This window comes from Myiozetetes cayanensis, unplaced genomic scaffold, assembly GCF_022539395.1.
Source record: "Myiozetetes cayanensis isolate MyiCay16 unplaced genomic scaffold, myiCay2020 scf3, whole genome shotgun sequence".
Classification (NCBI taxonomy): Eukaryota; Metazoa; Chordata; class Aves; order Passeriformes; family Tyrannidae; genus Myiozetetes; species Myiozetetes cayanensis.
In genome coordinates this window covers 68927462-68953751 of record NW_026087521.1, presented here as the reverse complement: position 1 = coordinate 68953751, position 26290 = coordinate 68927462, and the positions used below count along the sequence as shown (strand labels likewise).

The 26290-nt window shown below is 39.7% G+C and overlaps 1 protein-coding gene across 1 annotated transcript in view; it reads right to left on the bottom strand.

The window, feature by feature from the left end:
- SHISAL1 (shisa like 1) overlaps nt 1–25510 on the bottom strand; it is a 160883-nt gene extending 135373 nt beyond the window's left edge. The window contains exon 1 of the mRNA XM_050324949.1: nt 25181–25510. The gene's annotated coding sequence lies outside the window, so the exon portion shown is untranslated. The remainder of the gene's footprint in view (nt 1–25180) is intronic.
- Nucleotides 25511–26290: the final 780 nt, after the last annotated feature.

Genomic DNA, 26290 nt, shown 5'->3' with positions numbered 1-26290 from the left:
GTCCTTAACACAAACAAATCTGGTAAGAAATCTTTTAGGAAATGTTTTTCAGCAGAAAGTTTGTGATCATCAAAGCCAAGGCTTCTTAGAAGGGAGACTTGAACCAAAACATCTGGAAAATACATGTTTATCCCAAAATTGTAAAAATGCCTTGTTTTAACATTTTTTTAATCAAGCATTTTAATTTTGCTTCAAAATTGCAGGGTGCTGCTGTACAGATCACAAATGTGAAAATAACCTATACAGCTGTTAAAGAACTTCTATTTGGAAATGAATCTTCAGGTATCAGTGATAAAATCAGAGCATGAACAGGTAACTTACGGGGTTGGAGGGAAAAGGCTGCTGAGGATCAGAGAGATAGGAATCTGGTAGGAATTTCCCCTCACGTTACCTGTGCACAAACAGCCACAGCAGGGGAGGCCGTTCATTTTTACACATTAAACACAGGGCTTTTTTGAATCAAATATGCTATTTGATTCAAGGGATATCAAGCCTTTGCTCAAAGGACTGAAGTGAAAACAAAGCCTTCTAATGCATCTAATTAAATATTATTTTTAAAGCAGTTTTAATAGTTTTCTATCCATTTAAAGAATGTCTCTCAGTTCTATGAGATCTTGCTATATGTTCATTTGTCATTGTTTGCCTGTGAAACATCTCATGAAGTCCTTATTTTTAGGTAAAGACTGTGTTCTCTTTTCATTCCTGACAGCCTAAGAAAGAAGAAAAAAGACTGGGAGAAAGAGGGAGGAAAAAAGGCACCACCTTTCTACATATCCCACCAGCATCCTCATCTGCAAACTCCCAGGAGATCAGAACTTTGGCTCCACCAAGAACAGCATAGAAATAGCAGTAACAGTGTCTTTCACATGCAAGTTTTGTGCTGCCAACACAAAAACTCCAGGGCACAGCGTGTAACACTTGCTATTTTTGCACTGTGTTTTCATCCTGGAGAACACCTTTGGAAATGGGGTTGGAGGGTGTGTGCAGAACATGCTGAATAATAGCAGGAGGAGGAGGAGAATGCCAACCCTGCCTCTCCTGTGCTGACACGGAGCAGAAGGGAACCCAGTTCTTGAATGCCAAATGACTGCACGGTGTAATTAGCACCTCGGATTTTAATGGCAGTCCGCACAATTAACTCTTCAGCAGCCCGAGGGTGTAAAACAGAGACGAGCTGTGCCATGTGAGGTGCCTCAGAGCTCTGGGAATGCTCTGAAGGGCTGCAGACACCAGGCAGGAGCGATGGGCGATGAGTCTGGAGCTGCAGCTGAAGGCCAGGCCTAGTGCACTGGGAACAGTTTTAGCTATCTGTGGTTGGGCACCTAAATCCTTCTCTAGTTAGAACAACAGACTACTGAATCCACTGAAATAAATTAATTTTGCTGGGTAGCCCATGCAGTTTTCTGCTACTTGGTGCTAGCTGTGCACTGGCAACTAAGTTTTCACCCAGACTTCCCACAGCACTTTTAGGAATTATTGCACAGGTGGGGCACAGGGACAAAGGAAGAAGCTGCAGCTTTTGTAGTCACAAAATTGACAACTGAGATTGTGACAACAATGTAATAACTATATATATTCATCACTGTACCATTTTAGTATTAACTAGATTGTGGCTAATGCTGCAGTACAAAGAAATGAAATGTCAGTGTTTTCCAAAACATCCAGGTATGCCCCCAAAGAAACACCCCAGAAGTGCCCCTGCAGCCCTTTGGGTGGATGTGCAAAGCACAGGCTCAGCACTGATGACAGTGATCCCTGCAATACCTGCCATTCCCTGCTTCACACATTCCCTGGAATAATGAGGCCCATCATCTTTTGATGAGACTGTGGGAGTTGATATTCCCAAAATACAACATTACACTATCAGATAATCACTACAAGTTAATACTGCTCTAGGAAGGCTATTTCTGTGAAAGCTACTGGGAATACAACAGCATCATAGGGAAGTCAATACAAGGCAGGATCTCTGTTTCTGCAGGGGATAAAAAAAAAAACGTAATTAGGGACAAACTCAGCTAGGAACATTAAATAATTATAAGCCTGCTTTTAAAAGACTTTATGGACCTACAGAGCTGGACTAGGCACAGAAGCCAAGACAAATAACATCTTATCTTACTACGTGTGCCACGAAACCACCTACTGAGAAAGGTGCAGCCAATTTGGCAAGGACTGGTATCTTTGTACACACTGGACATTAGAAAATACAGTCAAGTATCTTACAGCAGCACTGAAATGGGGTCAACATCGTTGCTGGCAATGCTTGGAGAAAGGATGTGACTAACAGCATAAATGGAGAAAATTAAAAGAATCAAAAAGCATTCCTCCTTTGTTGGATTATCATAATTATTTTTCCAACAACAGAAAAATATAACTGATAAGCAACTTTGGAGATAACTGGAAGAGGTAAAAGCATGGTTCATGTTCTGCTGGCAGGATTTAACCATTTTTATTCAGCTTGTCACACACCATTAGTGACCTGGGCTGATCTGCAGACAAAGAGAGACATAAGAAGATGCAAACACAGAATCCTCAAAGCTTCCACTGGGAGAAGGAGGACTCAGAGTTCACTGTGTTAATGCATTATGGAAGACAACTAAGCGTGTTTAATGAAATCTTTATGAACTGCCAGGATTTTATGTTCTGACATAATCTTCTGGTAAGAAATTTGGGGAGGGTTTTTTTTCTTACTGCTTTTCGTTAGAGAGCAATTTAACAGCCAAAACATTCCCTCCAGATGCTACAGGTACCAGTGGTTGCTGGTCCACTTCACTCTGGGAGAAGCTTGGTATTGTTTGGCAGGTTCTGTGGCTTTACTGAGACCTAACCTGATACTGCACCTCTGTGTAGATACAGAGCAGCACAAATCCCCCTCTGTCCCAGAGATTGTGGCCTAACTTTGGGTACTTACACAGGGAAGCACAAAACCAAGGAACCTTCCTTCACATCTCCCAGATTCTCTCAGCTTGCAACTAGGAATACTGGAAATTAGGAAGAAAACCCATGGACCTCACTGCAGGACTCACATCTGTGAAGCCAAGCAGGTCCCTCCAGTTTCTTTCACAGGACAAAAAGAATCAGAGACAGAAATTACAGGCAGCCTTTGAGCACATTAACACATTAATTACAGCAGCAGGGCCACTGACTGTCAGCCAGGAGGAAATGGTTTATTTTTGCCTGTTCTCCCAATTGTATTTGTAACCTGCAGTGATTTGTTGAGGTTTTGTAGAAATTCAGTTTAAATGAACTGTTGTTATTTAAAAATGGCAAGACACACTGTATGTTCCAATGTGTTTCAGAAACCTGCTGAATAATAGCTCTAATAGTATATTGAACAGACTAAGGCTAATACATGAAAATTAACTAAACAAACAGCACTAAATCCTACCAGAATTTAAGATCGGCCTTGGTAAGGTCTTAGTCCCATCTATTTAAGTACTTCTGCAAAATCCAGAAAGTGTTTCTTAAAATTTTAAACCTATTGGTAAACCTATCAATTTTTTTTTTTTTTTATTTTTTTTTGAGTAAAGGAGATGCCTTAAATTCCTGTATTACTTACATGTATAAAAGGCATAGAACAGCTTGGTTTTTCTAAAGTCTCTGAGTGAAACATATATGACAAAGAAACCCCTTTAATCTCACAGTAAAACCCTGGTAAAAACTCTAAATGTCTGCAAATATGAGTTCCTTGATAGATCAGACAATCTGGAAAATCTAAACTTATTGTCATAAACTCTCACAACATTGGAATATTCTTTAATATTTTGGCTTTTGCTTACTTAATAAAGAAAGAAATCTAGCTTTCTGCTTTCCAATTTAAAGAAATCTACTTTCCAATAAAAAGCTTGAATCATTATGTACTTCTCTCAAACAAAAAAACCTGCAATAATCCTTAGCTTTCTTCAGTCTTTGTCTAGTAGAAGTGTAATGATTTATTGTTCCTACTTTATACATAAATGCAGCACTTGACTCGGCCAAGGACATCAGACAGAAACACTTGAAGAAGTCTGAAATTTCAAAGTCTTTAATTTCCACAGTGGGCAGCTTTTTCTCTCTGTCTGAAGAAATAAGGGAGTGCAAGGTGTTTCACTTTAAGATACGTTTCTGTTTTACTGATTGTAAGCTTAGCTCATGTCTTGCCTCTAAAGCAGAGGAAATATTGCTTTCCAGGTAATTTCATTTCTAATGCTGACTATAAAAGGGACGCGGCAAAGATTGTGCTGGGAAAATGTTCTGCTAAAAGCCAATGTCATTTACAAAAGATCAAGTGCTGCAGGTGAAAGCTAAAGAAAATGGGATTTAAGAGTCAGGCTAGTTTATGTAGAGCATTATTAAAAAAATTACCCTGCACAGCAACTCTATTGAAATGGGGACAGGGAAGCTGTAAAGGTCACCAGTTTCATCACGTTGAACTATTTAGGAGACAACTCTTCCAAACAAAGCTCACACATTAATTTAAGGCCACTTTTTTTTTTAGCCTAAGAAAGGTTGGTTCTCATCCAGGCTACAGACCCTGCTGCCTACAGGGAAGCAAGGAACAAGGAATTGAAGGGTGCAGGATGATCTCCAAACCCATCAGTGCGGTGGGAATTGAGGATCAGGTTGTCTTGCGAGTGGTTTGGCACTTGTGATAGTGGGGAGATGGATCCTGAAGGTACATCTTTGCTCCTCAACAAGCTCTGCTGCCTTGGATAAGCCTGGGCATGCCAGTGAACCATCAGTGACCGCTGGAAAGTGCAGCTGGAGGGAACAGGGGAGAGTTCAAAGCTCTGCTTTGGAGCAGATCCCCTCAGCAAGTCCTTTGAATGCTTTTCTGCTGAAACTCCACTGCAGAGCTGTTCGTGTGGCACTTAATTATGGTTCTGTAGGACACAGGCTGAGCCGGGAGCTCCCTCATTTGTTTTGTGGGCAGGGGGAAGAAATAACAATGATGTATGGTTAGTACTTTAAAAAAGGGAGATAAAAAGACAATGGACTGTGAACCAGCTAGATGAGGAAATGCAGGATGGAGGAACTGCTCTTTCCAAGTAATTAATTGCTGTAATTGCTGTCTCCCCACACAAATCCTCCCAGGTCAGTTTTACTAAAAAACAAGTGCAGTTTTAGACCTTCAAAACAAAACTTTTCTTCAGGAAAGACAGCGTTCTCTAGTGAAGGAAGATCAACTAATTATAAGTTACTTCAACCAGTATTCATCAGTGCACTGAGGAGAACTATCAACAGCCAAGAACGTGAAACAGTGGGATGTGCTCCAGCTGCTTTGCCTTTCTGAGGCCACACTCAGAGGCTGTAAAACTGCCTCAGCCCGGGCTGGTGGGAGTTTACAGCTCTCATGCAGCACCAAGGCTGCACAGAACAAGACGATGATGATCCATTCGGCTCAGTGCAGAGGCTTTCAAGCTTAATAAATGGATGGTGAAAATTAAAATGCTGTGAGGCTGATGCAAAACTTTAAAGAGGGGGAGACAAGGACAATAACTGTGCTTTGCTTTAAGGTCAGCTTGCTAAGTCATGGAAGGATCAGAGAGGAGTTTTATGCACCCTACCATAACGGTGATTTAAAAGAAGTATGAGAACCATATGCTGGAGCCACAGAAAGGTGGTCAAGATGTTTCTCCCTCCTACTTCTGCCCAATTCTGTCAAAAAAATGTAGTTTGAGGACAAATTTGCCTTGTTGACATTTATTTCAAAGTCAGCCTACAGACATCACGTAAACAGGACAACTTCACAGGAGTTCTTTTCTTTCAGGAATTCTTTTAGGAACGTTACATTTAATACCCTTGTAACTGATTACTGGTTAATATCAGTATTTACTTATCTCTCAGACCACTCTAAGTCAGGGCCAAAACTCATTAAACATTTATTTTAAAACCTGTGCTCTAAGCTCACACCAAGGGTCTCAGAAATTACCTCCCCTCTCCTTTATTTTTACAGCTTGCTAATAAATTCCAAAAGTACAAGAGCAGATGTTTGAGAATACTCTAAAAAGCAACATTAAAAGAAAAAAAGCAAAGAAGTCTGCAGCTACAGAAAACATGGGTATCCTTCTAAGGTAAAATTATTGAGGAAAACCCTCCCTGTATTTTTATCACAAATCACACACATGCACAAAAAGAGGAGAATATTTTTGACTGAGTTACACTAATTACAGTGGAGGTGTGGTCTTAACTATTAAACTGAATCTTCCTTGCCGTGAAGCCTGTTAATTTGTAGCTGGTCAGTGCCAGCAATATTATGGGTCCACATATATTTTGCAGAAGAAAATCTCATTACTGGACCCTTTCTTAAAATGTTATATTCTGACAAGTGTCCCACGGGCATATTCCATAAAGAACCTTTGCTGATTCCATTGCTTCCCCTAAAATATCCTGGCTTGCTGCAGGTTTGGAGAGGGGGTGAGGATTTTACAAACATGAGTTTATGTCAGACAATATTTGAGCTAGCACAGGCCTGTAGGATTAGGCAGATAAAAAGATTTACCTTTGGAGGAAACAAGCACTAGAGCTTGTTCCTTTTAATTGGCAAAGAATGCAATAAATGGCAACACGGGTTTGGGAACAGTAAATCTTGTGACAACGCTGCTTTTATATGGAAAAGGGCTGAGATAGGCCTTAATGCAGAGCTCTAAATGTCAGCCTTTTGTTTTCTATCCAGTGCTGCTTTACCCACCTCGGTAACCTACAGCCTGCTTGTCTTTACTAAGATATGAACAGAGGAAGAACTGCTGCTGAGAAACACTGATCCAAATCTGAATTTCAGAGAGGCTTTCACTGAGGCTTTTCTGTGGTCCAGGGCAGAACTAAAAGTAGGAGAGGACTGGGCCTCCTAGCTCAAGAATATAACACTTAAAGACAGTCGTGTTTGCATATTTTTGGGTTTTTGGGGTTGTGTTTTTGTTGTTGTTTTGTTTGTTTGTTTTTCTGGTTTTGTTTTGGGTTTTTTTGAGGGGGTAGGTGAGCAAGAGGAGGTTTGAACTAGCTCTCTGAATAACGAGTTGTAGCTACAAGGATATACATATTTTTATGTCTTATAGAGAGGAAGCTAGAAAATTATCTTTTCTTTTGCCCATGGAGGTTTTTGGTACCATCCATCTTCACATGGGGACAATGTGGGAGACTTCTGAAACCATGAATCCACACCTGCTAAACTGGAAAATCCAAGGTGATGTGCTCCTTTCTGAGAGCAGAATCCCAGGCTCAGGAACAAGATCAAATCAACTTAGCTGTCAGAGTCCACTACAATTTCAACAACTACATCTATGTCACATCACTGGACTTCTCAAGCACTCTTCATAAAATTCATTTCCACATCTTCAGCTTCTAGACCTCTGCTCTCAGACTGATTTTTCATTTGTAGCTCCTTGAATTGTTTCTGTTACTGCAAGAGTGTGTCTGAAATAGTCACTTTGTCACTCCAGAATATTCTTCTATAAATTTTCACGTTGGACTCCACATGTCTAAAGGTAATTTTATTTCTGTTTGAAAGCAGCAGACATCACAAAGCTTGTTTGAAATTCAAAGTCCTATCAAGTATTTACTTTTTGACTCTTATTAAATAGCTAATTTCCACTTCACTGATCCTCCACACTTCTTCACAGGTCCAAGCCTTCATCTGCCCAGCAGGGCTTGCAGAAATGTTGTGGATCAAAGGACACAGACTTACAGTGCACTTGAAATTTTAGCTCTCAAGCTTTCAAAATTTGTAAAAGGCTCACAGTTTTTATCCGAGGCCTTTTACTGAAACCTCAAGAAACTTGTGCTTGGTGCTCTTCGTCCCTTGAGGAAGAAGAGCACATCCCTGCCAGGATGACTTCACAGGGCAGTGCACAACAAACCAGTGCTCTGCCCTTCCTTTGGAGCCACCTTGTCCTTAATCCCCCCAAATCCAGGCACAGCAGGAGCTACAGAACAACAAGACTGGAGCCAGCTGTCAAGGTGTCAACATGACAGGTCACTCTGGCCTTTGCAGAAGTTCTTGTCACAATCTTAAAACTCAGAAGTCTGGCTCATTTCAGGGAACATCAAGATGCACTTTTTTCAAAGCAGAGATTTCCTTCCTTTTCCCAGGATGGGGGCACTCACCACAGGGTGCAGGGAAGCAGTGGCAGAGCAATTCTCCAGCTGCCAAGGCAGTTCTCAGCCTCACCACCTGAAGCTCTCTGTTCCTTCCCTGGCTCTCTCTGGGCAAATGCCTGACAGGTTTATCTTGAGCAGCTGAAACCTCCTGTGGTAGCATCAGTTTCCCCCTTCTCTCATTAATAACCCTGAGACAAATGAAGCTTTGCAAGTCTGTCATTTATTTCACTCTTTCCTCAGGTCTGCTCCAGCCTTTGAACACCACATCAGTGGGCAGATTGCTTTGCTTCAGCCTGGACAACCAGCCCTGGTTCCTTGTCCTCACCAATTGTCACACTGAGTCAGAGCAGAGGTCACTTCTCACATCCAGGGACATTCACTAACCCTTTCCAGAGCAAAATACTCAATTATTGTGGAACACACTGTGCTCTTACCTCCCTGAAATTCATGGCTGAGCTGAGTTCTGGCAGCATGGCTGTGCTTCATGCATAGGTGATTCAATTAGAGAGGTACTTTTCTCATGGAAAATAGTTTAGTCGTTATTTCTACTAATTGTTTCAGTACTCATTTTATTCTGCTTGTAAGGTCCCTCATAATTATTTCAGATGGAGCATGATTGATCTGGGTTATATTTGTTAAACCATGAGCAGATTCATGTTTCAACAGCAGCATCACTAAAGGTTTCACCCAAAGGCCACTGGCCTTCTGCACACATTCATAATTAAACTACTATGCAAATGTGCTCTTTTGCTAGAAAATGGTGCTTCTTTAATATCAATCTCTGCAAAATGATTGCTATTCAGCTATTTAATCCCTAACCTTGGGTTTCAATTCAGAGAAATAATACACAACCATCTACTAATTTGTTTTCAAGTACCTGTTTGCTTATTCTGTAGGGTCAATATTTTTAAGACCTTAAACCTGGAATCAATTTCCTGTGGGCTCACATTTGCACTCAGGTAAAGCCTGACTGATTTTGCACTTGCTTCTCTCGGGGAAAAAAATTCTACATTGTGTTTCCTCAGCACCATGAAGTATTTTGGGGGTTTTTGGTTTTGCTGTTTGGGGTTTTTTTTTTGGGTGTGTTTTCTGTGTGTTGGTTGTTTTGTTTTGTTTTTTTCCCTCTCTATACTTTTGATGTTGTTTTTTGTTTGTTTTCTTTTTAACTCTTAGTCCCCTAAGTTTCTATCTCCCTTGGACATTTAGAAAAGAAGCAGTGCTCCCTACACAAAAATATAATGAACAAATGCAGGATTTAGACTGTGGCCCAGAATCAAATCCAAATGGATTCCTGCTCACTCTCCCCTACATGAATTATTGCTGCAGTACCAGTGAACAATAACAAAATGATAGTTTATTCATCAAAGAAATCAAAGTCTGCAGATAAAGCTTGGAGTCCACACATGAAAGTTGAGTTTGGTTTATATGTAATATTCACTCTCTGCTATGAGGGATAATACAGCTCTAGACCAGCTGTCAGCAGCTTTGAAAGTTGATCAAACTGAGTTTACTGGGTTTTTTCCAGCCAATTTACAAAGCTGGGGTGGTAAAACACTGTCAGCACCCACTGGTGGCTTTGGCTCTAACTCTCAATAAGGAAGTTACTGTTGATGAAGTCAAAGTTGTTGCAAACTATAGATTTGCCTTGGATAGGAAGCAAAACATGTCACAACTAAATTGTGGGTGAGTAAGGTTCATAAAAAAAAAAAAAACATTAGAGATGCAATAATTAGAGCAATCAATGCATTTTGACTGACTGATTACCACCTTTCTCCTGCCAGTGGCAGAAATAACCTTCCTCTATAAAATCCCCAGCTCATTCAGATTAAATTGGGAGCAGATGGAAAGTTGTTTGTGTTACTTGGCATTTCAGTTCCTGAACACCCTTCAAACGCGTGAGGTGCTGCTACATTGTGATTAGAATAAAGCAACAAAATCAATCTCTCTTCACTCCACAGGCACAAAGATTATCATCCAAAAGGTCAGCCTGGCATACAACAAATATTGACAACAAGGAGTGCACGGCTTCCTCAGTGTCATTTTGCAGTGTTCTCAGCACATGTAATTGAGATTGGATACAACCTCATTCAGAAAATAACTCTTAGTGAGAGGAGACTCACTAGGACTTTACATGGGGGGATCAAATGGAATCAAACTCTGTAAACTCATGCATCCCAAACTTGTTTCAGCAGGATTTGGACCATTAACAAATTCTGAAACAAAACACAGCTATCCTGCATTTGTGTAAGTTGCTGTGAATAGACTGCTCAGCCTTTAAGAGGCTGAATTTGAGTTTTGAACATTTAGTTTATATTGACCTGTCCTGTTTTCACCGAAACGCCAAAAAATATCCTTTTGTTTTGGGAAATATCTTAACATGAGTTTAGCATATGTTTGGTTTTAGATGTCCTGTTGTTCCCACACACAGAGGAAGAAAATTAACACTTCCAAACCCGCTTATGTTGTCTGGAAGGCAGTTCCTTGTTTCCATATGGATGGTGGTACTCTGAGTTTTCGACAGAACTACCTGCCCACCGGTCCCACACACTTCTCAAACTGAGTTTCAACAATAAGCACATGGGTTTTGTCCTAAAGCTTGTCTGTTTTGACTGGTCCCCATTTACAATCACTTCGAGCTGCTCCTTCAGATATAGAGCTCTAACTCTGGCAAGGATGTGTGTTGGTTCAGACAAAGCTGCATGGGGGGTAATTCTCCCACAAGAGTCACTCAAAGGAGCATCCCAAACCCTATTCCATATCCAGGGAGCAGCACTTTTAAAATAGTGATTTTGTACATGATTTTACATCCTAATAAATCCAGGGAAGCACTTTGCAATAAGTGGGCAGACACTTTATACAAAAGGCTAAAAGTTAAGGGCTTTAAAATCACAGGGTTGTTCATTATAGAGCCCTGCTGTGTGAAAATTCTGTTTACTGGCAGTACAATCTCATTGAAGTCCATGAAGTCATTTGCACTCAGCATGGCCAGTGGTTCTAAGTGGGGAACATAAAGACATTGTTAAGATCTGGGAAAAAAAAAGAAATGGCCCTGAAGAACTGAGATGTGGTGTAATCTTAAAAACATCACAGTGCAAAATAGTTCAACTGTTTGCTTTAGAAATATATGTAAAGAATAGTACAAATCCACCCTTAAAGTAATTTTTGAAACCTTTTTGAAAATACACTCCATTATTTAAAAAAAATTAATTTATTTTATATTTTATATATAAAACATTATATCTATATACATATCTATAGAAAATAATAGTTTTTAAAATCTATTTATTTCCTGATTAATCCAAGAGGTTTGTTAGTAGTTTCTGAGGTTTGGGTGTGCTTTCTGAGCCCTTTCATAACATGTTGCTTTAGGGTGCTTTCTACAGGAGAGATAACATTTCTCAAAAGGTAAATATTTAATCAAGGGATTGCTCCTCTTATCAACCCTCTGATAATATTTATTAAATATATTACTTTCTCTGAGCAGCAATCCAGAGAATTAAGTTGCCTTGGATTTACAACCTTTCTTCAAAGTAATACACCCTCCTGCAGTGTTTACCGTGTAAGAAACAGGTACATTAATCAAACTGACAAACCATTTTCAGCATTATTGTTCAGCACAGCACAATACCAAGTGGATATGAAAGATTTACATTTATCTCTCTCCTGGCACTTGTACAGGACTGAAATACTTTTAGCCAAATACAGCCTTTTTACTTTTACAGGCTTCACTGAGAGGCAAGAAAGGCTGATTTAGGGTCACTCTAGACTTGTTTGGGAGCAGTAAAAAGAGTATGTTCTTCACACAGAATTTAAGTTTCTCTTGGTCTGAATCTAAAGTATCCCTAAAGTACCTAACTGAAACCACTATGTAAGTCTTGATTTCACAGAATATTCTGAGTTGAAAAGACCTTGTCCTAGCAGACAAAGACAAAAGATTGCTTAGTTACAAGGAACCCAAATATTTACTGCTAACAAGAATATTGACTCTTAATAGCAGTTTCTAGGGAAAATCTCTGTATCTCAATTAAGAGGTGAGGTTTGGATAAAGAAGGATTGGCTCCATTCTTGCCACAGTTCCCTTCTCTTCAGGCTGCAGAAATGAGCTCTTCCTGTGCTTTAACTTTAAGCTGCACAGGTAAGGGCAGGCAAGCTTACAGAAAGCTCAGTACTGCACATTTCTAGGAGATTTATGTATGAAATTAAAGGGGAAGGACCAGATGACCCTTGAAGTTCCCCTTCAACCACAAACTATTCTTTGAAACCAATACCTAAGTGTCTACCCCAGTTATCAGTAAACAGGTGGCACTCTGTAGTCACAAAGTCAGGGCTGCAAACGATGAGAGCTCCTTTGAACTGGGCTGTCACATCATCTCTTCCTGATTTCTGGAAAGGACTGCTCTGAATTTAATGAGGAGTCTGGTCAAGACTGGGACAAGAAGCATCTTCAGAAATTGCACAGGCCTTTAGAGCTGAGGTGCTGAAAGCATGAAATGCAGGGCAGGAATGGAGAAACAGTGGAAGCTTTGGATCTCTGTTCCCAGTGCTTGGGAACAGCACACAGCCCAAGTGCAATCCATGTATTTATCCATCCATCATTTGCAATTCACACAAATTATTAGCTTTATAATTTTCCACCCCTTCATACAATAACCCCCCACATAATGCAAGCTTATGTCAGTTAAACTAATGTAGCTGCTATTACTGTGGGATACACTCCTATAAAAGCCAGTTGAACTCCAGTTTTGTCCTCAGGCACATTTTGCAGCCCCAAAGAAGCAAAAAAGTCCCTGAAGGCACAGTAAGAATAATTCTAGTCCCTGTCTCCATGGACTGCATTGGGTACACAGAATGTGAGATTCACCAGTTTGGAGGGAACAGGTTTATCAGCTTTTTATATACTACTATATATTGCATATATAATACTATATATTGCAGGAATTATGCCTATTTCAATGAGTATTCCACTACTGGATTGTTTCCAGCTATTTCTACCACCCTAAGATCCAGAAGCCTGCAGAGGTGCTGAAACAGGTCGCAGTAGGCCAAAGGTTTCCTGTGCCCCTGACTGTGATTTTCTGAGCACTGAGATGATCTCAGCTCTCTGAACACACTGACCCTGCTCCAACAACTTTGTCTGACACCCCCAAGGGCATGAGCTGAACTGCACTGCTGAAACAAGATATGCAGGTGCCTGAGAGGAAGATCCAAGAGATGGAATCACAGCCTTAAGAGAAGGTCAACACCCAAAGTCCTGTGAACCTTATAGGACCATTCCCACCAGTTTGCAGACTAACTAGTACTGTTGGATTTATCCTAGCATGAAATACCTCAACAATTTAATTAAAGCTGAAGAATGTTCATCCTGCAAAAGCTCACTGAGGCAGCTCTGAGATGTCAGTGACAAACACCAGGGAATTCTCCCCCACATTGATATGCACTAATAACTCCCACCAATTTCAATAAATAATCATTGCAGACCAAAGAGTAATCCTAGTTTTAGGTTGGGAAACTTGAAGTTTTCTTCACTAGCTGTAAGAATAATTTGTTTTATATAAAAACCTAAGAGGCTGGAGCAGAAATAGACTTGTTTGCTACCTAAATTTTTATTTTTTTTATTTTTTAATACCTAAACCAGTCTGCTCAAAGCCACTTATAACTGACTAATAATTTGCATACTCAAAAAAGCTATTAGTGAAAGCAATGTAATTTTTTCTTCTCCAGTGCCCCAGTTTAGTGTTTAACTCAGTGTTTTGAAAAAATAAAACATTGGGTTGATTTATGAACCTAGAGAACATATTTCCTTCTTTTTTTTTAATCAGCTACCATTAAGCTGAATTGCCTAGCAATGAATTTAAATTAAAATGACAACAGCCATATTTAAAATTTATCCACACATAATTGTGTTGAATTAAATAAATATTGCATTTTATAGGATGGGTTAGTACAGTTAAAGTGTCTATGAACAGAAACAAGTAGTGAGGGCTGATTATTTAATTAATTCAGAGGTCTTTTCTCTGAATTCTAAGTTTTTACAGAAAAATGGTCAATGTGATTTCAGCTAAGGTAATTTCACTGGAAGAATAAGACTTTCAGTTACAAGATCCCCGACATGTTTCATTTCTCAGGGATTTAAGAGTAAGTAGCTGCCAGTAACTGCTCAGCAGATGCTCAAATAGGTCCTTTGATTTCCTCCCAGAAGAGACCTGGATATAGCTATAAACTGCTTTTCTTGTCTTTCTTAACGAAGAACAAAAGCAAAGAGTTCATACAGATACCAAATTTCCACCTTCTCAAAGTCTTTTTTTACCCAGAGTTTTGAATAATGATACAGGTACAGGTAGAGATGCACAGACCAGTTTCTCTTAAGAGCAGATTAAACTCTGAATATGTGTTCCAATACAGAGAGTTAATATTACCTTTACATGAAAAATGAAGTGAGCCTGTTATCCCCTCTCCCCTCTCCTCCCAGTTGCTTTGGTTTATGTGGCCAATACCTATAAAGTATTACCCTTAGAGCATTAGGATAACTTTCTGATCACCTGTCGGTGAGTCACCTGAATTTCAGTCCCTGTCCAACTAAATGTAGATATTCATATGTAATTTTGACAATGTAGTTTCTTCTTGGAGAGTTTCAAGATCTGACTGGATAAAGCCCCACAGAGTTCTGACCTCAGAGCTTGCAGCATTTGAGCAAGAGCTTGGACTACAGACCTTTCACCCTGAATTATTCTAAGAGTACCAGGTTACAAGATCAGCAGAAGATTTAATGCTAATGATAAGATTTACTGGTTATTAGGGCATTCCATCCTGGGGAATTGATAATACAAGTTCTTCAACAAGCAGGAGCAAAGCACATTAGCTCAAGGCTATGAAGTAGAGATACAGATGAAGACTGTATTGCTCCAGCATTTCTGTGACTATCAGCCTGGTCATCTCACTCTGATATTCTGGTAACTCTATTTAAAAGCTTATAAACACATTTAAGAATGAATTTAAAAAAAAAAAAATCACTTTTCAATTTGCTAAATCCTTCTTCCCATTTCTGCCTCACTAGAGCTTCATGTGTCCCATGTTCTCTGCTGAGGACGCTGAAGGACCACTTCCCTCCATGAGGAACTCCTGGAGTGTGCAAACATAATTTTCCCTTTATTCCCCACTCAGAGTTGCAAGCAGTACCAGAGAAGAGGGACCAGTAATTTCCTTGAAGCCCTGGAGCTCTCCATACTTGAGGGCCATACTGTATTCATCATTCCTTTACTAGGGGAAGTCTCTACCTGAACAACAATTTTACTTCATAAACATACCAGGTGCTTATTTCTGATCTCTGCAGGGAAAAAAAAGTCCTGTATTTCCCAGAGCAGGATGTTTATGCTCACACTGTTTTAGAATAGCTTATTTAAGGAAAGCAGCAATATCATGAGGAAAACATTTCATATACTACTGCCTTTTCCTATAAAATATTGTGAATATCCTTCAGTCAAATGCCTTCTTTCAGTTACACAGCCAGGTGGGATGGTAAAAGCAGCAGTGATTGTTAAACAGCTAGTGCTTTCTAAAAAAAGAGACTAAAAGATAAGAAAAAAAAAATCTTTTTTCAATAGGTGAAATAATTTTACAGATGAAACATGGTTGTAGTGAGCTTTTCCTACTTGTACTTTATATTGGCCACAAGTAAGAGAGTTCTTGGGAATGAACAACTTAAATAGGGATTTAAAGGGCTTATCTGCAATGAATTATTCAAGATCTTCATGAATTAACTACAGAGCTTTTCATGCTTTTTTCACTACAACATTGGACCTCTCAGTCAGGTGAAACAATATTATTAATTCTCTAAATCTACAGTGACAGTTTTAGGCCTCTGTGAGCTTCGAACGAAAACCCAGGCCCAGGTGGACAGTGAAATTCCAGCAAGTACCCTCCTTATGCACAGGACATTTTTCCTCATGTATATAACTCCAAGACCTGCTGCACGGGGTGAAAGAGCAAAAGGAAAGTTGGAGGAGGTGGATTTTCTTCATTTGTTGGTGCAGCAGAGCTTCACCTCTCCCACCAAGATACTGGCCATCATTTAAACACTTTTATTCCATTTTTCCTTCAAGTTAGGAGGTATTTAAAATACTTATATACACCAATTGCACATTGAAGAAATGACATGGTAACAGAAAATGAGGCATTTCCTTCAGCATAACAAACTGGCAGATTTGTAGGCTGTGAATCCTTTAAATCACCCTTCAGGCAGGTTGTTGATGATACAGAACACACAGGGACACAAATGCTGCTGTTTGCAAAGCCTCTCATACCAAACAGCTGAAGATATTTAACTCCTGTTTATTCAACTCCTGTTTACCATCAAAGCATTTTATTAGCAGTGATTCACAATCCTAAATATTACCCCTCTTAAATGCAACATAGTCCATTCCTTTAACCTCAGCTACTACAAAGGCAAGTGATCCAGTGACTTTATTGAGGGTTAAGACAGCACAAAAAGGGAGGGAGAGGTGTTTTCAGGTAGAGGTAAATATGCCAAGAATTATGTCCAAAAGTGTTCACAGGCAGGTGTTTCACTTTTGCTTTTTAGAAAAATGCGTACTTCATTAAAATTTGAGTTTGCTGTGTTTCAGTGGAGCTATCTACACTAAGAACTTGAAAGAAATTAGGTAGGGTGGTGTATAATAGTTAAACTGGTAAAAACTTTGCCTTAGTGGGCAAGGAGATGGGATTTTTTATAATGGTATCAATTCACTTTCTTGAACTCTGGAATTAAATGTCATTGAAATTAAACAATCCAAATGCTTTGATTTAACATATGGACTAAAATGGCTTTCATTACAAAGGTGATTACTGTATAATAGTCAAGAAGCAATGGAAGAGAGATGAAAGATGATTCACTGAAACAAAATTAGATTGAAAAAGTCACCTTTTAGCAATTAAGATCATTACTGCAGACCCTGTCAGTATTTGAACAGCTTTGATCCAATGTTCTGCAATATGAGAGTGTTATTCACAGGAACACCCAGGAGCACCACACCTAACAGTTATTTAATGTCTGCAGAATGGTCCTGCTTAAGTGAGCCAGTCTGTACTATTGAAGTAATTTATATATGAGAAATGCAACACCAGGATCAAAATTGTCTGTTAGTGTATCTGTACAGAAGGGACACATTATGCTTAGGTAATAAAATCATATAAGTACCTCATTCAGTACACAAATCAAGTGACTGTACATGGCTTGTGACAGATCCAGATCTCCTGCTAATATCAGTAAAAAACTCATTTGTTTGATGAAAGAGAATTCTAACAAACACAGATAAAAGATAAACAGGAGAAGGTTGAGTGCCATATTTATATCATGTATATTTAGATGCAACCTTCTTATTACAAATTGCCCATTATGCAACATAAAAGGACTCACTTTCTGCATTAATGGCTAAGACTCTTTCCTCCCTAAATTGATGATGTGACATTTGAGATCTGATTTAATGTTTCTGAGCTAGTACTGTATTATAGGAATAAGGAATGCAATATGCACATACACACAGAAAGCAAAAGGAATAAAATTATGAGTATCTGAAAAAGGTCGTCTACGAGAGCAGCATCCAAAGATGACATCAGGGCTCTTAGTGGTTTTTCCCTCCCCATCTCTGGCAGAATAAAAGTGAAAGTGCAAGTCCTATTTATCTTGAGTAAACATAGTAAATGGCAAAATATGCCAAGGCCAAGTTTCAGAGCTAAATGACTGCAGTGATCCAAAGGTTATATTCTTTTGGAGGAAATGAACATCTCTGTAGCTGGAAAACATCTCTGTGGAAGAGAAGACATAGAAGGGAAGTCCCAGCTTCACAAAGTGTTTACCATGAAACAGGAATGATTTTGTTCTGAATAGGACACTTCTAAAGCAGAGAAAATGGTATGTGAATGTCTGCTCAGAGCTGACACAGAGTTACAAACAGAGCTGCCTTCAGTGATTCCACAGGCACAGAAAAACAGATTCTCATGGCTTGAAAAATCCCCCAAACTGCAAATTTCCTGCAGATACTGAGAATACTAGAAATCACAAGGTTAAAAGGAGAAAGCTTTTGGTACCGGATCCCACCTCTGCAGGCCAGGTCTGAACCACTGCCAACTGAAATAAGTGGAAGGAACTTTGTCTGCCTCAGTCTAAATGCTCAAGTGAACGATTCCTGCTGCTGTAAAAGGAATCTGAATGCTAGAATTGTGGTGGGTTTATGATTTTGTCTAATTAACAAGGAATCTTAGGAGAAGAGAACATCAGAAAGGCTCTAAACTAGCAACACTATAATAAAATGAGGACAAGCAATCTGAAACACAAATCACTGTAGAATTACTGTTCAGATCATCTTTTAAAAATCTATAGAGAAGGGGGAAAAAAATTAAGTACCCAGTAAGACTTTTAAGGAAGCTTAGAAGACTTAGCACTACATCTAGAAAGACAGTTTTCCTTTCAATAAGGCCTTTTTACATTAGCAGTAAAATCAAGATGCTTTATCATCATTATTAGCTGCCTAGTAATCCACCCCGAGTGTGTGGTCGCCTGAACTTACTTTAAGTATTTTAGGAGTGTCACATCCTAATAGCTAAGATATGTTTTATTTTGTTTGTTTGTTTGGGGTTTTTTGGTTTGTGTGGGGTTTTTTTGATTTGTTATTTATCATGAGTTTGGGGGCTTTTTTAAAACTTCTCTGTAGACACCAAAAAAAAAAGAAATTCCTTATCTCTCTCTTACTTTAGAGGGCCAGTAAAATTAAATATAGCTATAATACTGTTCTCTAACAAGTGAGGAGACTTTAGGCTGTTACAGGTGTTTAGATCCAGTAACTGAACAAAACCAGAGGGGAGATCAGAGAATTTGGGAGAGACAAACCTTCTCTTTGAGGTACTTCATAATTTCTTGTAGCTGAGGATGAAATTTCAGCACTTAAAGCCCAAAAAAAGAAGCAATATATTAGAAATAACAGTATCACCACCATCAATATTTTTTGTATAAGTGATTGCAATATTGGAAAACATCAAGAAAGAATTTAAGAGTTTATCATTTTTATTGAAATTGAATTAAGAATTGTGCATGAGGCTATCTGGGAAAAGAGAAACTGGTAAAACACAATGAGAGGACTTTCAAGCAGGAAGGGAAACAAGACTAGGAAGAGTCTTTATGGTAGAAAGGTCATAAGCTTCATACAGCTTTGTTTGCAGTCTTTGTGCTTTCAAACAGCCTCTAAAAGTTAAACACAATGAAATGGCTTCTTTAGAAAGGGAGAGTTTCTCCCTGCAGTCCTATTCAATCACTCTGTTTTGGCATTTGTTCTGAATAGAAACCAGGTACACAAGGCCCAGCTACAGAGAGCTGGAAAAGACTGTTTCAGAAAGTGTTAGTCATTCACTTGATGTTTTTTGAACTTGTCTCCAACTTGGCCAAAGAAAATCTTTTGCTTCGTCAGAATAAGCTTTTACCATGGTCACCTTGTCCAGGTTAAACACAAGTGTGGGTGAGGTGAATAAAAAAATCACAGTTATCAGAATTGCTCTGGATTCAGTGGATTTATCACTGGAACTCCCTCATCTTCTGCCCCAATGTGAGCATCAAAATGCCAATGAAGCTGAGACTAATCACCATGAGATCTGATACAACTGTGGGCCAAGAGCTGTGGGCAAATCTTTTATGACAAAACATCTATCTGTAAATCTCTCTTTCCAGGAAGAGTCATTTGGGCTTCTGAAGAATTTCTTGCTTTGACCACGTTTTATGAAGGCCCGTTTACAGTATTGTACACACAACAGAAAGGATCTAAACCATGCTGTAAAACAACTTCCATTTCAAGTCAGTCTTCTTGTGCTTTGTCAGTATAAATCAGGACCAGTGCATAGGAATGAGGTCATTAAGTGCCAGGCACAGCAAAGATTGTGGTGGAATCAGAATTATTTCATTTTACTTTTCCACCTAGGACATATTTAATCAGTAATTACACTAATACCAACTTCAGAGATTTTATTAATTTGCACAGTTATAACCTCCACTTAACTCAAGCGCAGCAAAGAGCAAACATACTTTACAAATAAACTTTACTTAGTGTATCTTCAAGTAACTTTATCCGGCTCTCCTGAGGCTTTGGCCTCATGCTGAATGACTACACATGGTCAGATATCATCCAGTTCTAGATTACAAGTAATTTGGAATTTAAATGAGCTCAATTTGTCTGAAAGTCCTCAGTTGTTTACAGCTGGTTGGTTCCCCTCCTTGCTGAACACACTTAGAAATCAGTTTTTGTTATCATGGTCACAGGATCATCAGGAGAATACAAAAAGTTAATTCCCACCCAGAAATTTTTTTTGAGCCCCATTGCAGAGTCAATGGTATTATGCTACACTTAAGAATTTAATCAGCTTCTACCTCATCTTAAGTACCTGGAGCATCAAAACATAGCGTACCATGGGCAAGAATTACTGCAGTGAGGCATTTCTGTTGCTGAAAAAATGTATTAAAATGATCTGCAGCTCCACAATTAAAACCTAAGCTTTAGAGGCTCTGTGAATGTTAGTGTATCTTCAAAGCACTTTACAGATCAATCCTTTTCAGCATCACTCCAGAAGTGGAAAGAATTACCTTTATCTGATGGAGAAAGAAGCTGCAGCACAAAGACACAGTGAGTCATCTGCCAGTTAAGTGCCTGGATACCAGGGGGATGATGCCAGAGCAGAGAACAAAGTGTCCAGAGCAGATCACATCATCTGCAGCTGGTTTCCAGTACATTAATCTCATCTCCTTTCTATATTTAATCTTTCATTTATTTGTTCTGTTCACCACTTTCCATGCCTGTGCTACACTGCTATTCAGTCACTTCCCATAAATGCATCTTCCACCTGCTTCCCTCCCTCCCACATGACACTTGGTTCCCCTGCTGCCCATTGTCTCACGCTGCTGGTACCTGAGAGCTGCAAACATTTCCAGCTCCCTGTGTCCCCCTGAGCTTCCTTTTCCAGTGAGTCCCGGCAGTCAGGCTGCTTTTCATTTCCAGTAACTCTGGAAATAACAAGGGAAGAGGGCTGAACACTGAAAATGGGTTCTGCAATACCTTTGCTCCTGAAGGATGTTGCTTTCCACTGAGCCTGCAAGGGCACAAATCTGAAGCAATGCTCTGCTCCTCACCAGAGCACTGATTTTAACTAGAAATGATAAGTGATAAGTCTTTCCCATATATCACCAATCTTCAAAACTCTTTCTTTTGGGTAGTCAAGAATTCAATGTTTTCCAAGTACTCCTGCTAAAGCCACTGTTCATTTCACACACCATTTTTCCTCAGCCACTAAAATTTAGACCAGTTATATGCACAGCTCAAATTCTGTCCTCAAGTACCTAAAAGGTGCCCTCTGTTTAGTGGCACAGTAACACAATACCATCAAAAATCAATTAGAGCTTCACGTGCAAAATCTATGAAAAATAAACATTTATATTTATTTCTGTTGCCCAGTAGGGATTTCAGAGTCTAAATTTAGGCACTCTGGGAGAAGGGAGGAAGACAGGAGACCATATCCCCTGTGTTTCCTGCCACCTTCCCAAGGCAAATCTGATTTAACAACTCTAATTGCCACCTATTCTATTTAAATCTAGCTGAGAACTGAAAAGCCCTTTTGTTCTGATGGATAATCAGATCTGAAGTTCCACATAACATGTACTTCCTACATGAAACACACATTAAACAACAATGAGCTGCCTTCCATCTCTACCCAGTTCCATCTCTGCTTAAATCCTACTACAGCACCTTGACACCCAGAGAAGGCAAGGGGTAAAAATATGCTCAATATGTTATTTTCTCTTCCTCAGATGCCTTAGTTCCTTGTCTGAAAAGTCCTGTGGTATCAGTAAGATCACAACAAACCTGTTGTTTAAACTCACTGTGTCTCAGAAGGGCTCATCCTTGTGGATATTGAGTTTTCAAAAACTCTGCCAGACATTTTTCTCCATGGGGATAAGGTGACCCTGAGGTTTAACTAGCTGAGATGTTACATATGATTTTATCTAGCAAGTATTAGCTAGACTTTTGATAAGTCTACAACTCTTTCAAAGCACATGCTTTTAGTCCTGGTAGACTTCAGATAAACAGGCACATGAAAATTTTATCAGCATTCCACAAGTGCTGGGGTCTGTACAGTTCTTCACTAAGCATCTGGTCCAACATTGTCTAGAAGAAGCCCACACTGATCTTTGCTGTGTCCTTGCTCATAGGACAGTTTACAGGATCTCAGATTATAACCCAGACAAAGCAACAAATCAAACACTGGAATGAAAAGCACCTCAAGTAAAAGTTAGTAAAACAGCAGAAATTTAGAACAGCTCATGATCTCCAAATTCATTGAGAAAGCAACCCATCCAACCAGTAATATGTTAAGGCAGCATCATCATCGACTTGCTCAAACTTTTATTTAGACTTAAAATAGTCGCAACATCCAGCGTGATGGCAGTAAAAAACATCCCTGTACTTGCAACAATTATAAACTCTCTCAAACACACCTATTGTATCACCATGAAAATGTCAGACCGACTCTTATTTTAAAATACTTCCCTGCAGCTTTACATTTCATTACAGTGCAGCAAAGAAATCCCCTCCCGCAGTAACTGCAGTGGTTATTAGTATGTTATTGGGGCAGCTGCTAATATAATAGTGTCATGCTTCTTAACTCAGGCCTCTGAAGCTGTGAACAATGCATAGCAATAACCTTTACATCCTCTCTCAGCACAGTAGCAGGTAGTTACAGCAAAATTAACGGAGGTAAGTGGCAGTGAAATCACTTATCCATGCTACAGCCACACACACAACTGAGGTTCTGAAAGACTGCTGTACCCACAAGGGCTCTGTCACAGAGAACATGGGCAAGAGCCTGTCCTTGGTGAAATGGCTTTGATGTCACTGGTTGTAAGGTTTTCTAAGAGTCCAGTCCTTCCTAAGGTGAGGAAAATTTGTCCTCTCCCCCTAAAGCCCCGGTCCCAGTGTGACCCCTGATTAAGTGGAGTCCTGACAGCCTCCTCATTTGCCAGCCCTGCAGTGACATGTCCAGCTTCCAGGCCCAGAGCTGGCTGTAAAACACTGGATACTCTGCTGTTCCCCACCTCTATTTGCACATGCACTCTTAGCTAAACACTTCAGCCCTATTGCCTGCAGCCTACACTGTTTTTGGCTTCAATATTTGGGTGTTTGGGAGCATTACCTGAAGAAGGTGAGTATGGGGTTATCACCCATTGATAAGAAAACTGATCACTGTCAAGCACAAGAAAGGCTTCAATCCCAATAGAATCCTGATTCAGGAATAGTATTTTCTACGTGGCTGGAGTTTTGGAAGACAAATTTGCTTTCAGGATGAATTAGCAGATTATTTAACCAGCACAAAAAAATACAGACTAACACCCACACAGAAGTGGAAAGTATCTTCTAAACCATCAGAAGTATTTTGCTATGTTGAACTGCAACTTCAACTGAGAAGCTGCTGAGTTTGACTTTACTGAGTGGCTTCAACACCATCAATCTTGCAGACCTCTGATGTTTGGCACATAATAGAGATTTTCAGCCCTTCAGCTCCACTCCTGTACTCCTTTACTCCTACCACTAACATACCTCAACCTTCTCTCATGCACCACCATAATATATTAACAGTGGGAATAAACAGGTTCACAGGAGGCAAAATGGGATGCAGGGTTCATATTTAGCTGGTCCTTTACAGCCTCCCAGGGGCCATGTGACTAATGAACCTCAGATTTATAATTGTCTGGAACTCAAAGCCCAAAGACTTTTGCACTGGCCATGCCTTACCTTTATACTCTGTTAAGTAGAGAAAGCATAATAAATTCATGCTGTGAACTATCTTACTAATGTAGCTGTCAGAATAATGATTTCTCTCTTTTTCATCTTCACAGCCAGGTAGTTGAATCCTGAGTTAGAAGAACCTACTTGCAATTGATTTGGCCATCATCAATTTAGGGAGAAGTTCAGAGGAGAAAAAGCACATCACATTTGCACCCTGGGTACAGAAATAATGCTGGATGCCCTAAGTACTTCAATAAAATGATCTGCTCTTTCACAAGGAAATTTGGATCAAAAAGAATGCTTTTGCCTTAAGCATCCTTTGTGCAGATTAGGCAAAGAATCCGTTTAAACAGGAATTAATAGGTGGGTATGTCCCTATACCATAGCATGAACAAGTCCCAAAGCATTAAGTGAATCATTCCCATCAACCAAGACAAAAAGAGGTTTAATAGAATGATTGTGTCAGCTTACAGCTGCTGCAGAATGAACTGCATGAGTGTCACCTGCAGAGACCAGCCCTTAAAAACTGGGAAGGTGCTGATCTGGCTGGAGTGAAGTGACATGGAGACATGGCAGAGGTGCCCATTTTTCCTTGCCCACAGCCTGACCATTCTCCTTTCCAGAATGCTGAGGGGGAGCTGAATGCTGCTCTTCTAGGAGTTAAAGCCGTTTATAAGCTCACATGTAGTATTCTGAATATTCTTCTTTTTTAACAAACTCTAACCTTTCAACATCTCATTTTTTGTGTCAGCTTGGAAATTTGTCACTTCCCTTATCAATCTCACTTGTTTTCTGAAGAGCACATCTTAAACATACACAGTATAATTATGTGGGTTAGAAATACATTACAGTAGAAATCCTAGGGAAGTGGCACTTCACAAAGATTTCTCCCTGAAAAGACAGCATTTAAGACCGTGCAGATGGCATTCTGACAGAGAAATCTAGATTACTTTGCTAGCCAGATTAAAACATATAAATCTTTAATTTAATACCAGCAACTTTTCTGTACGTGGTTTAAAAGTTTTATTTTTTGGCACGTATTAAAGCTTTCGAGAAAATCCACTGGAATAACAACTCAGCCTATTATTTTTAATGCAAGTTTCAAAATCCTGTCAAAAGACTTCTTTTTGGCAACAAGCATTAGCTAGATTATTGCACTCTGAACAATTGCTGATGAGCTGAAAGAGAAAATGTGTTGCCAGGTATTTAAGAATGAGCAGTATTACCACCTCAACCAAGACCAAAATTAGTGCTAAGCAATTTATACCTCCAAGAAGGTCTATAAATAACATTACCTGTTAGCAAGTCAGTTGTCAGCACTGCTGTGTCTGAGAAGCAAATAATAACAGCTCTCCACGTAGGTGCAGATCTGAATGAGCATCACCTCACCCCAGAGCAGGTTCCCTCAGATGTCAGTTCCGTAACACAGCCCAAAATAAAGTCTTTCTCTGTCCTCTAAAGTCACCTAAAGCACCACTGCAGCTCAAAAAACCAGATTAAGTCTCAAATGGAGGATGAACTGACAGGAAGCCCTGGGTAATCTGCCATCACAGCATCGATTCGCACTGGTTTAATTTCCCTAACTATGAGCACTCTGATTGTTTCCCCTTCTTCGGTTGTCTGAAAAGGTTTATATTTAGCTCACGACCCCTTTGCACAGAGGAATTACAGGAGTGCTTGGTGAAGATATTCAGATTCACAATTGCAGCCTGTCAGTTTTTCCTTGGAGCAGCTCTGAGCCCAGTTGTGAATCTGAGGGGGTGGATGTGTGGGGGAGTTGCAGGCTTCTTTCTCCTTCTTGCTGATGGGGAAAGATAGGCAGCAGAAAAGGTTTACAGCACTAAGACAGGGAGAAAAGGCAACTTTTAACGTGTGTAGTTGCCACGGAGCTCAGTGACAGAGGGTGATGGCTCTGAGGGAGAGCTGTACATCACAATGACAACGCTCAACAACCCCAGGGCTGTCTAAAACTCCCTGCCATTTTAAGCACCAATGTTTGTGAGTGCAGGATGTGTTTATTTTTTAAGCCAAGAAATGGGTCACAGCTCATCAGCTCCTGAAAGTTTTTGTGATCCATCCAATCAGGAACTCTGAAAACAGAAGGACTTCTGAGCCTACCAAAAAAAGGAGCATAAACTCTTAAGAAAGATTATCCTGCACATAATGAAGATAAATATGTAAGAGGCAGTCAAAAAGATGCCTGCTTTTCAAAGCCTAAACAGGTGGTTCTGGAGCACGACAGATTTACATCCCACCTTCACGGTGTAACTCCCAGTTACACTCTGGTATTTTGAAGACAACTAGACCCAACGTTTCATCACATCAAAAGGTCTCATCAGAGCTTTTAACCGGAGAATCTCTCCTGTATTGCTTTAACTTGGCAGATAAAATTTTCCTGACACCCA